The following is a 22,034-nucleotide window of genomic DNA, read 5'->3' on the forward strand; positions in this document are numbered from 1 at the left end:
TGAAGAAAAGCTTTGCATTCTCTACAATAATTACATGAGCTATGAAGAAAAGGGAGGGTTTGATATAGACCAGAAGGTATCTAAAACACATAAAAAGACGATACATAAGCAGCCAAACCAAGCAAGCAAGCAAGCAAGCAGGGAAACAAAAACACCAAGACCACAAGAGTTACCAATCCCTGAATGCTAGTCAATACTAGTTTTTTATAAGTACTCTACAGAGCTGGAATTGGTAATTCCACACTGCAGGCATATAGCTGTATCTGTTTATACTTCTATATCTGTGCATGACTGCACACATATAGACAATAGTTGAACAATTTAATTTCTATGGTAATTTGGGCACTTATTTTCATAATAAATATTTCATTGCCTTTCTAGATTCTTTAATTAAAAGAATCTATCTAACTATATTTTTAAAATCCTCAAAGAGAAATAAAAGATAAGGCTTATAAAGACCTTATGGGATAACATATAGAAAGTTACCTCTAAAAGGTTCTATGAATATCATTTTGTACAGATATATAGATGTATGTGTGTATCCCCCATTGCACAATGCTAGTTCTAGTGTTATTTGGTTTTAATGTTAAAGAATAGAATTTTCTGAGGCCTTGCTAAAGTGAAAGAACACTGAATTCTATTACCCTCACAGCCCAAGCTAAGTAATAATAATGTACAAATAACTCTATAGAGTTTAACAATCACAAGAATTCACAGAGTAATTAAAGGAATGTAAGCTTTTAATCACTGCCATCTGGTACCAACTAAGGAAACCACATTTAGCAAAGCTTATCACTAACCAGAAAGATCATCTATTGTTTTCTGTGCCCAATGCCTCCTCCTTTCTCCCAGGGACAGCATAGTTCTTCTGGGAACGTCCCTCCCTCTCTTGAATCCATTGGAAGCAGTTGTGCTTACATGACCCTACACTAGCCCCAGTTGAATGATTCAAGAGTTAGCACTTGACTCCAGCTTTTCTCCCAAACATTGGATCTCGAGCATCGAGTAGCCCATAATCATAACATGCTAACACTTCAAAGCAGCTGATGACCATGGAGAACAAGAGGGTACACTGAAAGAGGCAGGAACGAGGGCCAGGGACAGAATTCTAGCAGCAGGGGTAGCCCTGATCCTGAGCTCCATCTCCACCCTTCATGTATGTATTGCTCAATCCTTCCTCGAGGTCCTTGAGCCAACAGAAACACTTCTTGGCTTAGGCCTGTTGAAGTTGTGTTTCTATCATTTGCAAAGAGCCCTGGTTAATAAACCAAACACAGTAGAAGCCTAAATTTATATGACTTTGTGTAATTTATATAATTTCTATCTAAGCTTTTATTTCCCAATGTAAATAAGTCAGGGATTAGAGAAAGCAACATGTAAAAATCCTTTCAGATTTAATATTCTATGAGACAAGGGCACTCATGAAACTAATTTTAATTTTTCTCTAGAAAATATCCTCTCTGATATGCACACCATGTTCACTTACGCAATAATCACACAGAATTGAAAAGAATAAGCATCTACTTGTAACCTAAAAATCCTTTGAGATATACCCCTTGGAGCATCAGATAAACTCATCAGCTTTTAAATCAGAAAATAAAATGAAGACAAGTTTGAGAAATATAGAAAGGAATAGGCAGCTATTATAATCCTTCTCAGTCAGCCTTTTAATGACCTAAAATTTCAAACCTACTCAAAACACCTACAACGTAATCACCAGCGACTTAAGGAAATTGGGAGATATGGTTATTCTCTGACAACCCATTTGAGGATTTCTAATTATTATCTAATTACTTAAATTTGATTAGCATTCACCAGTAATGATCCTAAAGAATACTGAGACTCCAATGAGAAGTGTGAGGTAAAGTTTTAAAAGAAAGAGAGAAAGACAAAAAGGAAGGAATGGAAAGAAGGAAGGAATAAAGGGAGAGAGGAAGGAGAGAAAGGAAGAAAAGGACATAAATCTCAGAATAAAGCAAAAATTCAAACTTCTATGGGATAGAAGCTGAGAAAACTATAAAGAACACAGAGAAGATGAGATGTGCATAGAAGCAGCTGAGATTTCCTGAGAAGTGTTGCCTTGGTTCCGATTTCATTGAGAGATGCCACAGCTTACTCAGAACCTATAATATCCCACGCGTTGTGGTGTGCATGTAGCTTACATTTTCCAAGAAACTCATCATGTACCACTAGGCAGGTGGACTGATCCCGTTCCTAAAAGAAGAGGATTTTGAAGCTCAGGAAGTTTAGTACAAAACCAGTGAATAATGAGAGGGTCAGGATTTCAAATCACTTCTGCTTCTGCTCCTTCAACTACGCTCTTTACAGCTCTATGTAAAGTCCTACAAATAGCTCCATAAGTTCTGAAAGAAAAGAATGTGGCCAGTCAGAATGGGTGGACCCTCTGGACAGAAGATCTCCTCAAGCAGTGGTTTCAAAATGGTGGTTGTAGGACCAGGACCATTAGTGTCACCTGGGAACTTGCTAGAAATGCAAATTGACACCCCTCCTCCCCCATCCACAGACCTACTAAATCAGACCTAAGGAGATGAACTCCAGCAATCTGTGTTTTAATAAGACCACAGTGTGATTCTGAGGTACACTCAAGTTTGAGAACCACTGGTGAAGATCAGCTGTATATGAACACCCCATGACCTTTGCTTGCTTCCTTCCTTCCTTCCTTTTTTTTTCTTTTTTTTTTTGCCACTTAGGGTACTTCTTGTCCATTCCTACAATTCTGCCCCCAAACTGCAAAATATGAAATACTTTACTTCCTCAAGACCATTGTGATAACCTTTAAAAGCCCATTATGTGCTAAGCTTTGCAACAGAGTCCAACAGATACAAAAGTAAATAAGCTTCTAGTTTTTAACAACTTAAAATCTCATGAAAGAAAGAGACATACAATTAACTTTAAAATAAAATAGGCTGCGATAAATACTCAAACAGGAGAACATGGTAGTTTTAAAATACAGAGCTGAGTAAATAATTCTAACTGGGGGAATATGGAACGGGTTTTCATTGAAGATGCGACCTTAGCATGGTCTTTAAGTAAGCAATAGGATGCAAGCTGAACCATACCGAGGGTAGCCAGGATAGGAGTATGGAGAGAGCGATGGTGGTTAGTGCAGAAGAAACAGTGTAGAAGGAAGCCATTTTAATGTCGCCTATATGTTACCCTATGTTCTCTTTCATCTGTGCCTCCTCAAACATTGTCACTTCTATGGCAAGCGTCCTCTGGCTATACTACAGTAAATAAATCCCCCCTTTAAGCTAACTCTACACCCTGAACTTTTGCTTCACTGCAATGATTACAATTTACCTTTCTCTAAATTTAAAAATCTCTTTCCGTGTCCTTCCATGAGGCTGCAAGTTCATTAGGACCAAGACCACCAGTTATTTGGTCTACCCATATATACCTAGCCTCTAACACAGCGCCCGACCTATAGCATACACGCAATGATATTTGTTTCCTAAATGTGCAAGACAAATACGGGGTGGAATAATTATTATGGGGGGGGATCTTTTTTGGAATCAGACAGACCTAGGTTCAAATCTTGGATCTACCTTTCTTAAATTGTATCATCTTTGGCAACTTCCTTAATTCCTCTCTTCTCAAGATCTTTTTCAGTTTAAAACAGAGATAAAATTGCTTTACTGGAATGTTATAAAATTTAAATGAGAAAATGTATTTAAACTACTTGGCACATAAACAACACTTAACAAAATGATAATATTCAATGCCACATAAAAGGTATTATCTAGAAGACAGAAAAGATCTAATAAAGGTTTTTCAAGAGAAAAAAAGGGGCGCCTGATGGCTCAGTTGGTTAAGCGTCTGCCTTCGGCTCAGGTCTTGATCCAAGGGTCCTGGAATGGAGCTTCACGTCTGGATCCCTGCTCAGCGGGAAGCCTGCTTCTCCCTCTCCCTCTGCCATTCCCCCTGCTTGTACTCTCTGGCTCTATCTCTCTGTCAAATAAATAAACAAAATCTTTAAGAGAGAGAAAGAGAAAATATAAGGCATTTAAGAGGATGCAGCGTGCTATAATCCCCTGCCGCCCCAGTGGTCACCCCCATCCAAATAGCTGTCATGACCCTCAGGTGGTAGCTCAATGAGGAAGGGTATAAAGGAACAAAGAGGAATCAAGTGGATGGGAAAGGGAGGGAGGAGAAAGGAGAGAGACAGAGAAATGGAAACAGGAGTGGGAGAGAAAGAGCTGCTCCTAGAGAGCCCCTGCCCTTGGGTCAGTAGGTATTTTCCCTGTCTAAGGATACATTATGACCACCCCCGTTACCCACCTGACTTCTCTATTCCTGCTTGTCCCGTATCCACCCATTGACACTCTACCCATCTGTAAGTGCTGGATATCCAACTCAAGACAAGTGACCAAACTAGATGCTTACATCCATAGACAGGACTGGAAGGGAAAAACCCACTAACAACAAAAGTATCAGAGCAAATATAACAAGTAGAAAATAATTCTTCTTGGAAATTAAAAATTGAATCTTGCATCTTAAAAGTATAAAAATATCCACTAATTAATAAAGTAGTCATGTCTAGATACTGAATTTCTGAATTATATAACTGAACGGAAGTATTCCCTAATCAGGACCAAGATAAATGATGAGAGAAACAAAATGACATGAAAGAAAAATCCAGGAATTTAAATAGTCAGCTAAAAGGAGAAGGAACGACCAGCAGGGAAAAATTAAATGAACTGCCAAAAGAGTCAAGTGATCAGATTGAAAAGTTCTAAGTGGTGCCAAGGGGGAATAATAAAAATATAATCACAGTTAGATACATACTAGTGTGACTTCTTAAAATCTAAGGGTAAGTTTCAAAAAAATTTAATCCCAAAAGTATCTGGAAAAAAAGTACAATCTATGTAGAAAATAAAGAGTATCATACTGACATCAGATTTTTTCATTTACAAAATGCATCCTGAAAGACAATGCAGTAATATTTCAAATTTCTGAGAAAAACAAATTGTTTTCAATCTGAAATTCTAAACCTAGAAAAGTTATTATATCATCCCTATACCTATCATTTCCTACAAGTCAGAAAGCAAAATTACATCAGTAAATTCAGAAGTAATTATTACGTAATTTTATATGACTTTCAAGAAATAGCTCCTAATAAAAGATTATAATTTGGAACTATTAAGTATACCTCTAAAATACCAGTAATATTTGGAAGGCGGCTTGTAATAGCGAGCATTATGTAGTATTTGCTGATGCTCTAAGCAACTGGAACTCATTTAATTCTAAGAGCAACCATCCGAGATGAGCATCTTATCCTCCAAGTTTTATAGAAGAGAAAATGAGGGCACAGAGATCCTGGGTTAACTTGCCCAAGGTCCTACAGCTCACAAGTGTTGGACTTGCAATTCAAATTCAAGACAGTCACCAGAGTCCCTGCTCTTCACCATCGTCCTATACGTTGCTTAGAGATAGTGGTTAACTCACAAGATTTATGTAAAATTCTAAACTGAAACCTCCTGTTAAGAATTCAAGGGAAATCGGGCACACATAGTGATGAGCCCTGGGTATTATACGCAACCGATGAATCATTGAACACTGCATCAAAACCAAATGATGTACTATACAGTGGCTAACTGAACATAATACAAAAATAAAGCAACAATTAAAACAAGAAAAACAAAGAATTCAAGGGAAATCAATGAAGAATAGATTACGTCTCACAAATTACTTGATGTAAAAATAGAAACAAAGAACGTATGACTAGTCCAGTAAGTATAATGAAAGGTGAAAGGGCAGATAAGATAATCACATATAATAGTAATAAAATGGCAATGTAATTTTCAGCATATCAGTGATCATAATAAATATAAGTGGCTACATTTACTTTTAAAATTTCAAGATTTTAATTCAGAAAAAACTAAAATTCAGTTTTATGTAATGTACAGACGACATACCCAAAAATTCAAAAGAGAATTTGAAAATGGACACATATATGCAAAGGACACACACACACACACACACACACACACACACACACACACACAATCTCCAAATCTAAGTACATTCATTGACGAATTTTACCAAGTATTTAATAAAGGTATTATTAAAAGCTTTCACAGAATCTTCCAGAGAGTTGAAAAGAAAACGATTCATTCACAATTATTTATGAACTTTGTATAACCTTGATTAAAGCCTAAGACCTTACAAAAACAGAAAATTATTGCCTAAATTCTTCTATAATTATAGATGCAAAACTTCCACACTACATATTAAGCAAACAAGCTCCTACTGGATCATACAACAATAACAATGTACCAGAGCTCATTTTAATAAAGATGAAAGATTAGTTTAAAATCAGAAAATCAATGTAGCATACTATATGAACAAAAGACAAAATTATATGATTACCCAGTTGCTACAGAAATGCATTCAATAAAATCTAATGCCCATAATGATAAAAATCCTTAGTAAATTAGGAGTATCCTTTTTCTGATAAAGGGGATCTAAAAAAATAATACAGCAAACATTAGACTTACTGGTGAAACATTGAATGCATTTTTCCAGAGATTGGTAAAGAGATAATCATAACTTCTGTAACAATTTCTGTTCAACATAGAATAGCCAGTACAATAAATCAAGAAAGAGAAGGGTAATCTATAAGAATTTAAAAGGAAAAGAAAAATGTAGCAATAGATATTCACAAATGACATGACTGTGTTTCTAGAAAATTCTAAAGAATTTAAAGAAAATAATGAGAATAAATATTAAATTTAATCAAATCCCTAGAACAAGATCAAAGGAAAAAAACAAAACACCTCAGGGATACTAATCTTTCCAAGACAATTTTCACATAATGTTTGTCAAACCAATTGATATGCTTAGATCTTATTTCTAAAGCTTACTTTAAGTCAATACTTCATATATTAGAGTATATTTCCCCACAAATACATATTAATAGTAAACTGAACAGCTGTATTTATGGACTGGACATAATCTAGATATTAATATACTAGGGAATTCCTTTCTTTATCTACATTGGTATTGGGGTGCCTGGGTGGCTGAGTCAGTTAAGTGTCTGCCTTCAGCTCAGGTCATGATCCCAGGGTTCTGAGATCGAGAGGGTCCTGAGATTGAGAGGGTCCTGGGATCGAGCCCCACATCAAGCTCCCTGCTCAGCGGGGAGCCTGTTTCCCCCCTCCTTCTGCCCCTCTCCCAGCTCGTTCTCTCTCCCACTTTTTCTCTCTCTCAAATGAATAAATAAAAATCTTTAAATACCTACATTGGTATTGTCTTGAAGATCATGAATGTATTTTTCAATATCATTTGGAAAACAATGTGAAGAAATCATGCTAAGGGTGTGCATTGATAAAACTGAATCCTAGCACTCTCCACATCCCAAATCCTAGGTAATAATTTTTCAGCAGATTGCAGGGTTTTTGAAACATGCATCTGGAATATAGAACCTCATCTTAAAGCCTAGCTATGATCTAATCTCTTAGCAGGAACATGAGCCATATTCCTTGTAGAACAGGCAGTGGCTGAGCAGGAGGAGGATGGCTTTCTAGTCCTGACCTAGCAAATCTCATATGATTTATGAAATTCACCTAAATTTCCTAACCCTCAATTTCCTCATGGTTCCTGATGAGGGAAACATATCTGAGGCTTATACTTAGAGCACAATTACTTTTCACATGGCATAGAATCAACATATTTGAAATATTCAATTCTAGAGTACAACTATATGCTCATCTCCTTGAAATCACTGTTCATCAGATGACAGGAAAAAATAACTAAAAGAAACAAAACAGCAAATACTCTATTTTAAGACAGCATATAAATACCCAAATTCCTTTCAAATTCTAATCTTTATTCTTTTATTTATTCACTGGGTACCAATTATGTGTCATTTATAAGGAGAAAATTCAGTCCTTTCCTTCAGAGAGTTCACAGTGAAAAATAAGAGAGTCACAATGGAAGTGCCTGGGGAGCACTTTTCCTGCATTTTCTCTACTCATGGTCATTGGAGGGACAGGGAATGCAGATTGTGAGTTCCTCAAAGTCAGGGCCTAGATCTTATCCAGCTAAGTGGTACTCAGCTTAGCACAGCCCCTGGCTAACCCTTGGTCCTTGGATACTGATTCAGTGGAAATCCTTCATCCCTCCAGTTCTCTGCAGACATTGTCCTGGGCATTGCATGCACCTGTCTTCAACCTGGCCCTCAAGTAAAGTGTCATTCAGGGTCCCTCTAGCACACATTGGGGATCACCTGTTTGTGCCAACCTCAGCTGTGTGTTCAGCCCCCTCGGCTAACCTGAATTTGGTTCCTCAGCTTAAAAAAAAAAAAAAAAAAAAAAAAAAAAAAGCATTGATATGATTGAAAGGGGAGGATCCTATCACCTACTGTCCAAGCACGCTCTGATGTGTCTTCTCATTTCTTAAGAGAATAAATTCTTACCAGGAAACATTCTTTTTTTCAGAAATCAGAGCCATAAAACCTGGCTTACTCTTTTATAAATAGGGCCCCCACAAGAAATTTTACCATATGAAAAAGAGTCTTAACTGAATAGGTTTTAGAAATAGAAGAATTTGGCTGAGACCCAAATCTTCTCTTGTAGCTTCACACTGGGTCTTTGCTCCCCTAAGGCAGCCCCTGAAACTATTACACTAACATGGCCATTCTCACATTTTGGTTCTGAGCCCACCAGTAGCTGAGAGGATCCTGCCCAAGTTCCCAAGTTCTGTGATCCAATCTCAACACATAAGCCCTTTTATGGGTAATTAAGGCCATACATATATGGCCATTCATTTTACTTAAAAATAAGTAAATTACAAATAATCTATTAAGTGAGTAAAAAAAATTAAGTGAGTAAAAATCTATTTCCCAATCAAAAGTAATGTCTTGTAGAGTTTCATGAGGATTCTATACTGAGTATTCTACCAAGAAATCTGGCCACCCTGCCTGGCAAAGTTGGACAGCTCTTGCAGCCCAAATGTGCCTACCAATATTTGAGGTTCCTACATGTGTGGGGAAGGACACTTTGTCATATATAGAGTATCAATACCATTATGAATTTGTTGTGCTTTCAATTATAACTATTCTTGCCTTTTAATTAAAAATTGTTATTAATTGTCCTCTATTATTGTCAGTTTGTTTTGCGTTATTTGATCAACTCTATAAGGTTTGGTGATATACACTGAAATCAAGAATAATTTGGGGGCGCTTGGGTGTCTCAGCTGGTTAAGCATCTGACTCTTGGTTTTGGCTCAGTTCATGATCTCGTGGTTGTGGGATCGAGCCCCACGCGGGGCTCTACACTCAGTGTGGATTCTACTTCAGGTTCTTTCTCCCTTTCCCTCTGCCCCTTCCTGCTCGCATGCCCTCTCTCTCTCAAATAAACAAATATATATATCTTTAAAGAATAATTTGGCCTTCACTTTGTCTAATGACTGGATTTTAAACCACTATTTTCACTGAGCTTCATTCAATCACATAATGTTTCGCCCAGCACTTGTTTGGGGCCAGGCCCTGGAACGCAGCACTGGGCAGAGCAGGCCCAGGCCCTGCCCCGTGTGGATCATGTGAGTCACCTGTATCCTATTGTTAAAGCACATATATAACAATCCTTCCTAAGATTTGCTTTTATTTTGACTTCATTTTGATAACTGAGTTCTTTTTCAAGTGGAAAAAGAACGGTAGAGGGAATGTCCAGGGAATTTGCCTCCTCAAGGTAAAATACAATCAAAACCATTGGACGCATCAGCACTAAATGATGCCTGAGTCCCTTAGAGACTCTTCTTCAGGGATGCTGCTCAAGGAACTCTGTTTGGCGCCAGTACTAACACGGCATTCTTTAAACAGTCTCACGCTAAAACCCACAAAACTCTGCTTTACTACCTGCCTAAATCTGCTACTTTGGATCCAAATTTCCCTTAATTTCAGCATAGCCATCACCCGCCCTACATCAGTACTTAAATATGGGACTTCCCTTCAAGCCTGTGCCACTTCCCTCTCTCCATGACTGGTATGGGCTTTTATTTCCTGCTGGGCACTTTAGCTAAAGCCTCACTGCATGTCTTCTGGGCAGTGAATACAATTCCAATATAGGCAAGCCAGCTCAGTGAAAATTACTCGTGGTTCAGCATGTGCGGGTTTCATAGCAGAGGACTAGGCTTTGTAATCATTCCATTCATTGGTCTGAGCTGAACTTCTGATGGAAAATTGTAATGAGCCTGAATTACCACTACTCTCCAAATAACCAATACATCCTACAGATGGGGAGAAGGGTGGAGTTTCCAAAAACCACTCCATTGTTTTAGGCGTATGCCTGTGCATTTTAATTCCCAGAATCCATTTTTATTAAGTATCATCCTGGGGAAAGAACACAAGGCTTTAGGCTGATCTTACCTGCTTTCTATCAAGCTTCCCCCTTGTCTTGGCTGCTTGACATGAGACATTCTTACCCTATCTGCTTTGTCATATGTAAAGTGGGAAATATTTTTATCTGTGCTATGGATTTTGAAATTACAGATGAGCTCAGTAAAATTTCTTACATTTAACTGGGACTTATAAGGTGCTTAAAACATATACTAATTGATGGGGCACCTGGGTGGCTCAGTTGTTAAGCGTCTGCCTTCAGCTCAGGGCCTGATCCCAGGGTCCTGGGATCAAGCCTCACATCGGGCTCCTCCGCTGGAAGCCTGCTTCTTCCTCTCCCACTCCCCCTGCCTGTGTTCCCTCTCTCACTGGCTGTCTCTCTCTCCGTCAAATAAATAAATAAAATCTTTAAAAAATATATATATACTAATTGTTTAACAAATGGCATTTGTCTGCCCTTCATTTCTGAATTTGAATAAGCTTTAGGTCTGTTTCACTTACAATGGAATAGTATTTAAATATGTCTTTTAACCTGTATATATGTTGATGTCAAAAACTCAGTGAGACGTGAAAGGAGCTTCACAGATTAGCTAATCTCATGGTTTATTTTTTTCAATGTATAGGATATTTTCTTTAAATAAAGCTTCTTTGATATTCTGATATGGGTAGATGAAACATGAGTTTGCTGGTTGAAACAGAAGAGGAAGCCTAAAACTGCATTTTGCCCCCTGCCCCCTGAAATTGAGCCAGAAGGACTTCAGTGAACTTCTCTGACTCTATTAAACCTAACTTGAAAACTATTCACCACATTTTCTATCATTTAGATGAGGTAATTTAGAACCAGCATAGATAAAGACTTTTCCAAGATCACATAGACACTAGCTAGGATTAGAATCTAAGTGTGCAACTCTGGGGCTAAAGTTTCATATTCAACTTATCTATTTTATTCACTCGATAAGTATTCATGGAGGAAAGACTATTGTGCCAGGTTTGGGAAGAGTTAAATGTGATAAAGTCTCAGCCCTGCTCTTGAGCAGGTGAACAAAAGAGGAAGGAACTGACCACACACCTCCAAGTAAGTTCAAGATGGAATAAGGCAGGGGCGCCTGGGTAGCGCAGTCGGCTCAGGGTGTGATCCCGGCGTTCCGGGATCGAGCCCCACATCGGGCTCCTCCGCTGGGAGCCTGCTTCTTCCTCTCCCACTCCCTGCTGTGTTCCCTCTCTCGCTGGCTGTCTCTCTGTCACATAAATAAAATTAAAAATTAAAAAAAAAGATGGAATAAGGCGAATTCTGTTAGAAGGAGCACAAAATACCATGGAGTAGTGAAAAAGGGAGCGATTTGTTTTGTTGGAACATGATGTCGGAAACCAAGAGTAATTGCTTTTAAAGAGAGCCTTTAAAGAATGGAATAATCGCCAGGCAGAAATATGGAAAGAACATGCCAAGAGTAAGATAGAAGATGCACAAAGGCATAGAGTCAGGAAAGCATCTTCTAGGAATAATGAATATTTCAAGTTTGCTGGACCATAATTACACAAGGGAAGGGGCGAAAAATATGAATTTCATTTTAATTTTGTTCAGTGTTGTGCAGGGTCTTGAATGTCTGGCCAAGAGGCCTGGACTTGATCCTGCAGGCAGTGAAAAGCCATTGAGAGATTAGGAGGACTTGAAGGAATGATTTGGAGCTGTGTTTCAGGAAGATTGCTGAGATGCTAATTTGGAGCAAAACCTGCATATAACAACCTGTATTTTTTTGGATCTGGCATTATTAATGAAATACAAATAGAATTAGGTTTTTAATAAACCTTATTTCAGTTTTATGTTTACAGAAAAAATTGTGAAAATAGTATAGTTTTATATTATCAATGTATTCTGTACCTACCCCTATTGTTAATACCTTTAATTAGTAATACATTCTGGATATTTGACTCTTTTTTTCTTTTTAAAAGATTTTATTTATTTATTTGACAGAGAGAGAGACAGCCAGCAAGAGAGGGAACACAGGCAGGGGGAGTGGGAGAGGAAGGAGCAGGCTCCCAGAGGAGGAGCCTGATGCGGGGCTCGATCCCAGAACTCCAGGATCATGCCCTGAGCCGAAGGCAGACTCTTAATGATTGAGCCACCCAGGAGCCCCTGGATATTTGACTCTTAACAAATATATGAATTACATATGTATTCTCCCATTCTATGGGTTGTACATTCTTTTTCTTCATAGTATCTTTTAGTGTGCAAAAATATTAATTTTGGAGAAATCCAATTTATGATTTTCCCCCTTTTTTTGCTGGTGCTTTTGATGTCTTATGTAAAGAATTCATTGCCAAATCCAAAGTCATAGAGATTTACTCCTATGCTTTCTTCTAAGACTTGTATAGTTTTAGCTCTTAAATTTAGACCTTTTGATCCATTTTCCATTCATTTTTGTATATAGTATGTGGTAAAAATTTAATTTAATTCCTTTGTGTGTGGATATCTAGATGATCCAGCACCATTTGTTGGAGAGACCATTTTTCCACATTAAATTCTTTTTTTTTTTTTTTTAAGATTTTATTTATTCGACAGAGAGAGAGATAGCCAGCGAGGGAGGGATCACAAGCAGGGGGAGTGGGAGAGGAAGAAGCAGGCTCATAGCAAAGGAGCCTGATGTGGGGCTCGATCCCAGAACTCCAGGATCACGCCCTGAGCTGAAGGCAGATGCTTAACTGCTGTGCCACCCAGGCGCCCCTCCACATTAAATTCTCTTAGCACCCTTTTGAAAATAAGTTGACCATAGATGAGGGCTTATTTCTGGACTCTCAACTACCATTATCTACAAGCCTATCCTTATGCCAGTACCACACTCCTGATTTCTGTAGCTTTTGTAAGTAAGTTTGAGTGAGTTTTGAAGCGTGGAATTGTGAGTCCTACAAATGTGTTCTTCTTTCGGATTGTTTTCATGTCCCTTATGATTCCATAAAAATTTTAGGATCATTTTTTCTGAACGTGCACAAAAGGCATTCGGGAGTTTGACCAGGATTACATTTAATCTGTCAATTACTAAGGAGAGTATAGCCTTCTTAATGATTTACTTAGGTTCTTTATTTTTTTCCAGCAATGTTTTGTAATTTCCAGCATACAAATCTTGCACTTCCTTGGTTAAATATTTTCCAAAATTTCTTACTGCTTTGATGCTATTCTAAATGGAATTGTTTTCATAATTTCCTTTTCAGATTATTCATTGACAGTGAACAGAAATAAAACTTATTTGTGTATGTTGATCATATAATTCTCTAATTTTTCTGAATTTGTTTATTAATTTGAATAGTCTTATGGGGGGCTATTTAGGACTTTCTATATACAAAACCATGTCATCTATCAATACAGATGTTTACTTCTTTTTTTTCCTGGATGGATACTTTTATTTCTCTTTCTTGCTTGACTCCTCTGGCTAAGACTTTTAATACAATGTCGAATAGTAGTGGAGAGAGAGGGCAAGCTGTCAGCCCTTCATCACAAAGTATGATGGTAGTATGATGTGGATTTTTCATTAAGTGCCCTTTGTCATGTCAGCCTGTAAATAATTCTGATGATTCTGTCATCTATTTTAGTACATACATCCTGGTGGGTTAAATTCTCAGTGGTCCTATCACGTTCTCTTTACCAACTAATCACTAAACATGCATTTTTTTCCCAATCTGAGAAGAAGAGAAAAATACTACTAGTTATTGAGCATTTACTACTTAAAAAGTATTATTAATTATTCTACCATTCCTCAATGTGGAGATTATAACGCCGGTTTTCAGATAAGGAAACCAGGGATTAAATACCTTGTCTAAGTCACACAGTTAGTAAGGGTTAACCGTGAGAGGTCTGTGTGACTCTAAAATGCATGCTTCTGCTCTGTATGAATTTCTAGAGCAGACTAGGCCCAGCCACAGTTGCGTAAGTGTATCTGAGAGCTGAGAATGACCTGCAGGCAGGGAACAGATTTTTCTCTTGATAAGGAGAATGTTTCTTTAACAGAGGTTAGCAGGAATCCTCAAAAGTGCTCCTCACTTGAAGATTCACACCCTTCAAACTTGTTGAGGCAAACGAAGACCTGGGAATATATGCAAGGCCCTGAGGATAGTAAGGAAAACAGGTGGAGCCAAAGGCAGGGGAGGCTTGGGAACAACACAGAAAATAACCTTCAGGGAAAGGCATGCAGGGAAACAAAAACTTCGGTGAATGCTTTGGAAAAAAAAGTTTGATGTTACTTGAGTCTGGAACACAGGGTCTTCTGCTAACGTGGTCTAAATTAGTCTGTTCAAGGAAGGGTGAATGCCTCTGTGTGTGTTGTGGGGGGTGGGGCTGTCACTTGGATTTAAACCTATGAACAGAGATATATACAAAAGCTCATGATCCGGGGCGCCTGGGTGGTTCAGTCGGCTGACAGTCCAACTCTTGATTTTGGCCCAGGTCATGATCTCAGAGCTGTGGGATTAAGCCCTGCATCAGCCTCTGAGCTAGGTGTGAAGCCTGCTAAAGATTCTTTCTCCCTCTCAATCAGAGAAAGGCTATTATCATATGATCTCACTCATATGTGGAATTTAAGAAACAAAACAGGATCATAGGGGAAGGGAGGAAAAAATAAAGCAAGATGAAATCAGAGAGGGAGACAAACCGTAAGAGACTTTTAACCACAGAAAACAGACTGGGGGTTTCTGGAGGGGAGGAGGGTGGAGGGGTACCTGGGTGATAGGTGTAAGGAGGGCACTGGGTATTATATAAGACTGATGAATCCCCGAACTCTACCTCTGCAACTAAGAATACATTATATGTTAATTAATTGAATTTAAATTTAAAAAAATTTTTAAAAAAGTTATCTTTCCCTCTCCATCTGCCTCTCCCCCTCCTCTCTCTCTCTCTCTAAAGGAAAAAAAAAAAAATCTTATGATCCAGTACCACTTCTTTCTCATCCCATTTGTCTCTCCTACAAACAAAATTTCATCTCTATAGACAACTTAGAACACTGAAATATGAAAATTTTCACCTCTTATGGAATATTCTCAGTATTCCAACATGGGATATTCATGAGACCAGAAACTATCTATTTTGATTGCCTGAGTTTAAATAACAGCTTTCATACTTACTAGTTAGATGATTTAGGCTTAGTAATGAAGTTATTTTATTTTCTGTTTCCCCATCTATAAAATAGGATGCTAAAACTGTTTACCTCATACAGCAGAAGTTCACGTATATATATATTTAAAACTGGCTGATGCATAATATGCATTATATATTTACTATTATTTTTATTATTGCCATTAATGATGAGGTGGTGATGATAATAACGATGTAGTCTCAGAGCCCAGAACATGACTGCACAAAATAAGTACTATATGGTATTTGCTGAGTGAATGCATGGGTTAATAAAAATTCTAGCAAGGTAATTTCTACCAAATTAATTTCTGCCAGAAATTTAATTAATTTCTACCAGAGTAATATCAAACCCCAAAGATCTCACAACCAACTACTCACAGAGGCAAAGCTAAGCATTTAGTAAATCAGGATTCTTGGTACTCAAAATACAAGGTAATTAGGATTTATATTCTTCAGACCCTTTATAGAGCAATAAAATAAAAAATGATATTTGGGGTAAGCACCTCAAATAATGTTCACTCTGGAGATTTCTTCTGATGACCCACCCCCCAAAAAAAGTATTGCTTTAGCACTGTTAATTAGAAACAAAACCCTTAAAAAGCTTTCTTTCTTTGATTCAGTTGTTCTGTTCCACTTATGAAATAAAATAAGTGCACCCACAAAAGAAAAACATTTTATGCACCAAGATGTTCACCATATTATTTATAATAGAAAAAAATCTCAATTAGCTAAATATCTAAATACAGCAAGATGAATAAACAAATTGGCAAAAAAAAAAAAAAAAAAAAAAGGAGTCATCATGGTTTAAAAAAAAAAAGAAAAAGTTCGCCAACCTCTTCTATTAGAATAATGCCAAGATGCAGAAGAATTTCAACAGACAAACCTCATGTCTGCCCTTTTCTTTTGCATACCAACTGAAATTTAATAATTTTTCTCAAAATGGTTTGAACTTGTTAATTGGGGAATTTGTAAACAGAACTTTAGGAATGACATTAAAGATTGCTACATTGTCTAAAGTTGAATTTTTCCAACATAAAGTTCATGGAATATTAGATTGGAAAACAGAAGGCAGATAATAAAGAGTACTAATTCTTCACAGAAATACAAATGTTTCTACATACAACCAAATTGGATTTTTGGTATAGCCCTACTAGAACTTTAATTAGGTAACACTGTAAGAATGCTGAAAGCGAGTGATTACATACAATTGAAAAAATCCAGTATTTTATTTATATTTAAATAATGCATTGAGACTAATTTATCACTTAGCAAGGGATTCAAGCCTAACAAAATACTTGAGAGAACATCAGTGTGATAGTTCAACAGATGGCTATGCATGCTTCTTCACACTAACGAAGCCCGTCCTCATTCTTGGGTCAGTGTTTACTTTGACTGAAATATCTTATTTCGATAGGCCTTCACTGATGCACTCAAATTAATGAGGCCTTCCTGTATCTGGGTAATGAAAGGTCTTTGCAAAGCCTATGAGTTCTGCTCCACTTGTCAAATGTGACCAGAAGATTGCTAACAACATCAAGAGGGAAAAGAACATCATTTGATGGTACAATTTGGAGGGTATTTCAGGAGAAGGCAGTCTAGCCAAGCTGTATGGAAATTTTTGAGACTGCCACATACCCCGGGCTTTTCTGGGGTCTTTGTCCATTCCTGGGTGAGCCAGCATAAGGCTAAGTGTTCCAGAACCGACTCTGTATCTGTGTGAACTCGAGCTAAGCACTTTCCTTCCTTGGGCCTCAGCTTCCTTATACATAAACCGAGGGTGTGTTGGGGTGGGGTTAAATGATTTAACAATGTCTAAGGACTCAAAGGTCTTTTGTTGCATGGATTCTGAGACAGTCCTAGAGTCTCATAGGAAACTAGGAACAAAACCCGCGGCCAGGTCTGAGTTCTACCTCTTGTTCACTACATATCAGGATTCTGTCTACACATCAGTGCTGTGGTATTTCTCCACGTCCCCCTCCACCCCCCTGCCCCACACCAGTCCTGGAGAACGTCATATTTGGCTGTACTCCCTTTTGTCTGTCTCTACTTCACTCCAGCCCACATCCATTCTCTGGTTAGACTTTTCCTGAGTAATTTTATAGGTGTTAAAAATAGAGTTGATCATTCATTTATTCATTCATTCAATCAACTATTTTTGAAATACCTAATAATCAGTACTATTTAACCCACGCTCATTTTGGGCTCAATAGCTATGTACCAGGCTCCTGAAGACTTGAGAGCTGACCTCATGTGACCTCAGGATCAACAGAACCCATATCAATTTACTCAGAATCTGCTTCTGTACCCACTCTGGCCCCAGCCAACCAGACACACTGCACAGGTAAAATTCCCTCACCTCACACTGAATTAACATGATATCAGAGTAAATTTATACCAAAATATTGCTTCAAACCTTGGGATTACTCTATCCTATGACTCTCATCCTAGGTCACTCCATATATTGTTGCTGCTTAAAGTTAAATATACTTTCTTCAGATTATTCTGTACTTCTCTAAACCTCCTTCTTGGGTTCTTTCTGCTGTTTCATTTGAATCTGCATTTTTATGGAGAAGCATACCTACATATGTAATTACTTTGCTATGTACCTCGTCTGATCTAATCACAGTCTGGCTAGCTCCAAGAATTCCAATTCCCCTGTAGTCCTCTCCAACAAAGGAACAGAAGGTCAGCATCCTTCTTTCACCCATATTGTTCCAGATCTTCCTTCATCTTTATGTAACAGTTTCTCCAATTGAAAATCAGGCATCTACCTCCAAACAGATCCCAGGAAATAACAAATAGAGTTTATTTGCTTTTAACTGGAGAGTCACACTGGTTATCATAGTTTTTCCAGAAGCACAGATTAATGATTTAATATCCTTTTGTTAACACAAATACAGGAACGTGAATCATTACATAAATAACAAAGTTCACTTGGCAAAACTTTAGAAACAAAGAAATTCATGGGGAAACAACAAAAAAGGCTCCTACTGGTGAAAATCTGGGAAAAAGAAACTTCAATTTCAGCACATTTAACTACTCCAAGACCACCTGAGTGTATAAAGATCTATCTACCCACCCAGGCAGGTGCTTAAGCATTACAAGGGCTGCCAAGAAGTTTGGGCAGAAGCCAAGCAGGCAGCCAAGCTGAGATTCTAGGCCAGGAAAGACATCAATCAGGTTAAACCCACCTGGCTGGTTTATGCCTTCTGGCAATCTCCAAGACTGCTGGTCAACATGCAGACCCTCAGACACAACCACCACACCTTTCTTTGGCCAGAAATTTCAGAGTTGGTGAAACTGTAACACTTATTTAAAGCAACTTTACAAATGAGGAATTTGATGCTTAGGGAAGAGAAATGATTTGTTCAATATCACCACATCAGTTTGTAGTAGAGAGGAACTAAAACTCAAGCTGCTTGTTTTCTCATCTGTTTCTGTTATGCAATGTGATGATGGGTTGAACAGGAATTTTAAAAACAGCATGGAAGAAACCAAAGTGAATTACTTAATGAATTCGATAATGACAAATATTATAAATATATATTATATATAAATATATATCACAGGTAAAACATAGAGGACACATATAATAATAAATATAATTATATGTAAGTAAATAGTAAATTTGCTAAAATTAAAAAAAAGTTCATTGCAAAGGTAACTAAGAATATAGTAAAATACCTGGGTCTAAGATTATCTTAGCAAAAAAAAAATTGGTTTCCTATTAGTAGGTGCTCATTTCATACAGTGAGTAAACACTAAACTTTCACAACAGAAAATCATCCACATTAAACCCACACGTCCAACTGTTTAATCATTGTAATGGAATCTACTGATTTTGCTTTTCTTGTGGAAACCTTTGAAATGCCTAGCTGTTTATTATACCATAGATGTAGTCAGAGTTCTTATCTTATAACTGCGTTAAGTATATCAAGATGCTATATCAGGATCTAGAACTCAGGGAAACAGATTAAAAGCAAACAAAAGAGGAGCAACCATCCCTGCCCTCACAGGCTTCTCAGTCTGGTGTGGGCGAAAGAGACAAAACAGATCATTCCAGCACAAGGCTGTCATTGCTGGGAGAGTGTTGCATACAGGACACAGGACATGAATAGCTCTGATGTACATGTGAGAACAGATAAGATCAAGGTATTTAAAAAAAAGAAGAAAGAAATTTATTTATAACCTGCCTTTCAGAATTTCAAAAGGGAAATACTGTGGGGGTGCCTGGGTGGCTCCGTTGGTTAAGCAGCCAACTCGTGATTTCAGCTCAGGTCACGATCTCATGGGTCTTAAGATCAAGACCCCTGTAGGACTCTGCACACAATAGGGAGTTTGCTTGGGATTCTCTCTCTCTCTCTCCCTCTCCTTCTGCCCCTCTCCCTGCTCTCTCTCTCTCTAAAATAAATAAATTTTGGGGAAAACAAAGGGAAACACTATGAAGCACATCTTCCCCACAGTACCAGAAAAGGAGAAAAGGTCTCCCACGTGTCCTAGACCATGGGGATGACAGCTGTGGAATTCACTAAGGAGATAACTTCATTAATAAACAAGAATCCTCTTCTTCCTACTGAGAGAATTCATTACCCTCCATATTGTGATTCCCTTTCCCAGCCTTTTGGGAAGAGTGGAGGTGGCTGCTTCGACTGTGTTCGTGTGTCTGTGAGGAGGATGTGAGCTCTGTTATTGGCACTTGTGATGTGGGGGTTGAATCAGGACATGCAGTAACTTGGGGCTCATGATCTCCCAGCAGTCTGATGAAGTAGAAAGAACAGGAGATTTAGAGCCAAGAAAAGTTCTACAAAAATAGTAGTCTTTTGACTTGAAGCACATTCTCCTACGGCCCAAGCTTGAGTTTCTTCATCTTTAAAGGAAGAATGACAGTCTGGGCAGGAGTGCAAGAGGATAAAATAGGATCTGGCACCGAGTGGCCCGCTCATGGGGTCTCACGCTCCCTGTTCTTGCTGCTGGACCGATAAAACAACCTTCCCGACTGGACACCATGTTCCCTGACCTCTCATCACCCAGCACATCCTGTGCACCAGGACTAGCACTCCTCAGTCAATGCTTTGAACCTGCCATTACGCTGATTAAAAAAAAAAAAAAAAAAATGATTCATCAAAGCTACTTTTATGTGAAGGATGAGGTGCAAATGTTTATGAGAACATTCAAGACCCTGCCTAACCTGCCTTTCCAATCCCTTTCTCATTCTTTCCATGAAAAGCCTCAACATCCTCCAAGCCTACTCAGGAACCCATGTGGAAGGGCATGTAGCAGGCTTGTCATCCTGAACACCTTTTCCTCCCTTACCCCTTTAAATCATACCAATTTCTTTACAGTTCAGCCTAGCATTCCCCTGCAATTTCATCTCATAGTGGCAGCACCCCCCTTGGAAACATTATGGCATGCATTGCTCATGCCATTAACTTAGCAGATTCTCTTATAGCCAAATGATTTTCAGGTCCTTACTGTGTTGGTCACAGTGGAAAGTGCTTTAAATAGCTCTGGAGTTTTCCACATGTGAAACTCTCCTCTCCTCAGATAGATGACAAGTTTCTCAAGGACAGAAACCAGCTACCAATGTGTCTATATCATCCACAGGATGTATAAAGTGGAGCTGTCTAAAGAAAAAAACAACAGTATTCTTGCTGAAATGGAATGCACTTGGGTTTTGAGTACACTGGTTATATTTAATTAAAGTGGTTTGTATGAATGAGAAAATAAATGCATGAATTTTCTCACCTCCAGTTTCTTGGGGATAAAATGTATGGGTCAATTACAGAGGATAAGAAACTGTTACTTGCCGGTTCCTCATTTGCCAACTTCCCTTCCAGATGAGGGTGCACGGCCTCAGAAGGAAGGCAAAACCCCAGATGGCAATTTACTTTAGTAAAGTTTTGACAAGCTGTTGTGCTTACTACCCTTGTCAGTTCCCAGTACAGCAGTAAGGTCACCTGAGCAATGGACTTGAAACACAATTGAAATAAACAGAGTAGATGGTGAATTTCTAGCCTGACTGCTCATAAGCCTATTCTTTCTTGGCCTCACTTTGAAGTTCTGCAAAAATAAGGCTGATGAAGGGATTCTTTCATGCTTCCCAGGCCTCATGAAACCTACCATAACACCTCCCACATTCTGTACCTTTTCAGAATCCGCCTAAGGAAAGCAAACACACTCACATGCCCCCTAGAGTTCTCCACCACTGTGTGGGCCTTTCATTTCGCAGTCCTCTTGAAAGTGTTATTTGTGAGGCTTAAAATATTGTGAGCTTGCAGGGGGAGGAGACAAGTGCTCTGGAGAAAATAACACACTAGGATAAGCCACATCACATTGTTTCTTCTGGGACACATTTTGTTCTGGGAAAATGTCCTAATAGCCTCTGATTTCAAAGTTACTGTGTATCACAGCACTGTGCCTGGGAAAATACAATGACATTTTCTATGATGATATTGTAGTGAAATAATAGCTCTTCAGTCCCATAAGCAGCAGATTGACGTTTGACATCTATTAGAAATAGTGAGCGTTGAATATCTAATCCATCAAATAGCTCCGGGG

Source organism: Ursus maritimus, unplaced genomic scaffold (assembly GCF_017311325.1).
Source record: "Ursus maritimus isolate PB19 unplaced genomic scaffold, ASM1731132v1 scaffold_6, whole genome shotgun sequence".
NCBI lineage: Eukaryota > Metazoa > Chordata > Mammalia > Carnivora > Ursidae > Ursus > Ursus maritimus.